Genomic DNA, 4,723 nt, shown 5'->3' on the forward strand with positions numbered 1-4,723 from the left:
ACACGACTGAAGCGACTTAGCAGTAGCAGCAGCAGATTTCTAATTTATATTCACTCAAAACTTTGATATAGTTTCACATATTTTATATTTAGTATTACCACTAAAAGTGAAGAAAGTTTATTATTTTAGTGATTTTTTTTTAAACTTGAATGAGGCTTGAAACTTCTAATCCAATTCTGAGAATATAAAGAAATACTAAAAACAACAACAGGAAATTAACATGATACAATGTTAGTAACTAAAGTACAGATTTTGTTCAAATTTCACAAAATTTTATGCTAGTGTCCATTATTTGTCTTTATACCTTATTCAAGATTCTATATTGTATTTAGTTGCATTGAGCAGCTTCAACTACCTGTAACAGATTCTAGTAAATTCTCGTTTCATTTTTATTCTGTCACAGATATTTCTAATTTTCCTTGTATGGCTTCTTAGATACACCTATCATTTAAAAGTGGACATTAATTACCAAATTCACATTTGATATTAATTTCTCATTCTGATACTAACTTCTCATTGAAATGCTTTCAATTTTGCAATCACCCTCTGTGTGTTTTTCAATCTTCTAGCTTTACTGAGGCTTTCAGTAGCTAAGTCAAAGATCTCTCTTGGTAAATGTCACACTGCACTTGAAAATACATGGATTACTTTCAATTATCTTTTGATATTTTCTTCTAACATAATTCTTCAGTGATAAGAGAACAGTCTCTGTATGACTTCAATACCTTTAAACCATGAAATTTTTGTACCTTGTTTTATGTCCCTGAGTATGTTCCAGTGTCTATGAGTTTGTAGGCTATGGGAACTTGAACAGAATTTGTATCCTACTGTTGTGTGAAAATTGTATAAATCTTAACTATGTAGAATTGGTTCATGGTGCCTTTCAGGTCTACTACATCCTTCTACTTTTTTGTATATTCATTCTAGTAATTTTTGAGAGTTTGGTATTGAAACTTCAACTAAAAATCTTAATTTATCTACTTAAAAAATAACTGCAATATGTAGTGGAACTATATGTAATTTAGTTATGTATTTTCCAAGTCTCTTGCAAATGTGGTCATACTTTCATAATTCAAATGTTTTTAAAAAGAAAGAGTAAAAAAAAGAATTTCCCACTATCATTATGGTTCCTTGCTGCTGCTGCTGCTGCTGCTGCTAAGTCGCTTCAATCGTGTCCGACTCTGTGCGACCCCATAGATGGCAGCCCACCAGGTTCCTTAGGCCATGTCAATAAGCACACAAAAAATAAAGCAGATTTATGCACATCAGATAAATAAAAAGTAAAAGTGGAGAGAAGCAATCCACTTACCAGAATACTAATCAGCCACACCGAAATCCCATTCCCAAATACATTTGTAGAGAAGTGTCTGTTAATTACAGTCTGAAATCTCTCTCATCTCTTCACTTGGAAATACAATTTGAAAGTCATAAAAATAAAACATTGATATTTTAAGTTAAAATATGAGAATTTTAAGCATTAGGCAATGAAAACAATTTTTGCCCATTTTAATGGCAGAGAATGTAGTTTCTTTTGATCTATATTAAAAATAGATTTTGTCCCTAAACTAAGCACAATAAATTATTCTATTTAAAAAGCATATCACAGATTATTTTCTTATGCATTTTAAAGTATTTGTCATGTATTAATAGGAAGTTAAATTTTGTCTTAGTAACATGGATATTAATGAAGTTTGCAGTGAATCAATCTTTATCAAACAGCTTTAATACTATTTTTTTTACAGTAAAATATTTTACAAAGATTTAACATATGTATCAATGATTTAAAACATAATATTTTTAAGTTTTTAAAATAATGCCTGATACTTATTAGGCATCATATACGTTTGTTAAATAAAAATAATGAAATTATTTTTAAAATACTATGAATTTTATGAGACTATATATGTGTTGACAAGAGAGACTTGCAAAGTAAAAAAAAAACTATATATTTACATATATTATATATATGCAGGGAAAGGTAGATTTATATAATGATTCCCCCATTGTTAGCTATTTGGGTTACTGCCCAGGTCTTTTTTCAAAAAAATTGAAATATAATTGACATACAATATTATATTAATCTCAGGAGACAACATAGTTATTCAATATATACTATAAAAAATCACTGCAGTAAGTCTAGTAACATCTGTCACCATACGGAGTTATTACAATATTAGTGACTGTATCCCCTATGCTGTACTTATTTATTTTATAGCTGGAAATTTGTACCTCTCAATTCCCTTCCTCTGTTTTACCTGTCCCCCAACACCTCCCTCTGTGTAGCTTTTATAAGGATTACTATAACAAACAGTTTTCAAGCATAAAGATAGCTCTGTAGGTTGTTGTTCTTTTGAGATATAGTAAGAGAATCAGGGTTACTGGTCCAAACGTTAGAATAACATACATTACTTTTGATATGTGTCATTATTGCTAATCTTATCTATGTGGAACTTAGCATAAGGAAAATATAATGTCTCAATTCATACAACCTGTTGTATCAACCTTATCATTTTGATCTTCGTAATGACTCTATACAGTAGGAGGTATTAAAATTCTCTTCTCTAGATGAGCAAACTGAGACTTGAAGAGCTGATTCTTTATGACTTGATATGTAGCTAGGAGGGAACAGTGAGTTTCAACTTCAGGGACACCAAACAGAAAGACTGTGTGATAAATTTCTTTTTCTTGGTAAGGGGGCCAACTTACTGTCAAATTGGATGTAGGCCCCACCTTAATCCTTCATCTTTTCTTGACTACATCTGAAAGGACCCTATTTCCAAATATGGTCATACTGACAGGTTCTAGGTGAACATGAATTTGGGGAGACACTTCTCAACCAAGTACACTTGGGTAGGAGGACGCTGATCGTCTGCCCCTCCTACTTCCTACTCTGTGCTGTGCAGTAGTTAGCAGAGGCATGTGTTCCTAATCAATGAAGGGAGATCCTGGGGCCAAGAGGCAAGGCAGCACCCTGGGAGACTCCCCATGCTCAAAAGGCCAGATAATGGGCCCATCTTCATCTCCCTCCCCATCAGTGGCTGGAAGCAAGTTTCAATAAACAGTTCCTCCCATAGTCAGAATAATAGAGACTCTCAAAGGAAAAGATGTGTACAGAGCCAAGAATTACTAGTACTTCGTAAAAGAGAAGCACAAAGCGCAACACAGGACAAATATCTAAGAAACAGTTACTAGAACTCACAGAAGGTGATTTTAAGGAAAATATAACTGAAATCTTCACCGAGATAAGAGAGATAATTGAATCCACAAGACAAAAAGGAAGTTATGAAAAAGAACCAAGTAGAGCTCTTGGAAAATAAAAATATTCAGAAGAAGGGGAAATAGCAGAATGAGCTGGAAATAACTGAGAGATTCTCCCAGAATGCGGTACAAAACAGAATGTATGAAGAAATGTTTAGAAACATGGAGAACAGAGCCAGAGTCTCCCAACCTATTTATACATGTTCCAGAAGAAAATAAAAGACATAAATGATAAAGAAGAGGAAAAATTCACGAATCTTCAGGTTGGGAATAGAGTCAGATGAATGGGAGATGACTACACATCAATAGAGAGATACCTAGATAAGTAAATAATTTTTTTAAAAAAGAAAGGACTATGTCTAGTGCATATGAGTGAAATTTTAGAAGAATAGACAATAAAAGAGAATTTCTTAAAATCATCCAAAGATTTTACAAAACATTTCTATGAAGACTGACATCAGAATTCTCAATGAAAACATATTGGACACAAGAAAACAGAAGAAATGTATCTCCAAATTTTTGAGATAAAAATGATCACAAATTTAGAATTCTATATTCTCAGATATTATTCATGTGAATGTAAAATAAATATATTTATAGAGATTCAAGGATGCAGAACTCTTGTCAGCCACAAAGAATTAATAGAGAATGTACATAGAAAAAAGGAAAAATAGTAATCCTAGAAGTATCTTATTAAAGAAATCAGTGAAACTTGTAAAGTCCATATGTTAGGGTAACCACTGAAAGAAACAGCAGACACAAGTTGCAATTTTAAGAAGGATAAAATAGGACAAGGAAAATTCAATCAATCTTACAAATGACAAAAGGAAATAACAAAAATCTAGGTGAGCAGAAAGGGCAAAATATGTTGGGAGTTCAGATGTATCAGTATTACTTGGAATGTGAATAGATTTAGTTAATGGACAAAAAGAGAATCTTATACTGGATTTTTAAAAATCTAGCTATTACAAGACACACATCGAGTTAGGGACTTTGGGAAGGTCATATATATACTGCTAAATTTAAAATGGGTAACCAACAAAGACCTACAGTATAGGACATGGAACTCTGCTCAATGTTATGTGCCAGCCTGGATGGGAGGGGGGTTTGGGGGAGAATGGATACATGTGTATGAATGACTGAGTCTTTTTGCTGTTCACCTGAAACTATCACAACATTGTTAATCGGCTGTATCCCAATACAAAATGTTTTTGGTGTTTAAAAAAATTAAAATGAAAATATAAATACATAAAATTTATGATATCAAAAAGAAATAAATAAAGGTCATCTAGGGGATTCCCTGGTGGTCCAGTGATCAGGACTCCATGCTTTCACTGCTGAAACCCCAGCCCAAGTTTGATCTCAACATTCAGAAAAATAAGATCATGGCATCTGGTCCCATCACTTCATGGCAAGTAGATGGGGAAACAGTGGCTGACTTAATTTTTTTTGGCTCCAAAATCAC

The sequence above is a fragment of the Ovis canadensis genome, chromosome 20 (assembly GCF_042477335.2).
Source record: "Ovis canadensis isolate MfBH-ARS-UI-01 breed Bighorn chromosome 20, ARS-UI_OviCan_v2, whole genome shotgun sequence".
NCBI classification, from domain to species: domain Eukaryota; kingdom Metazoa; phylum Chordata; class Mammalia; order Artiodactyla; family Bovidae; genus Ovis; species Ovis canadensis.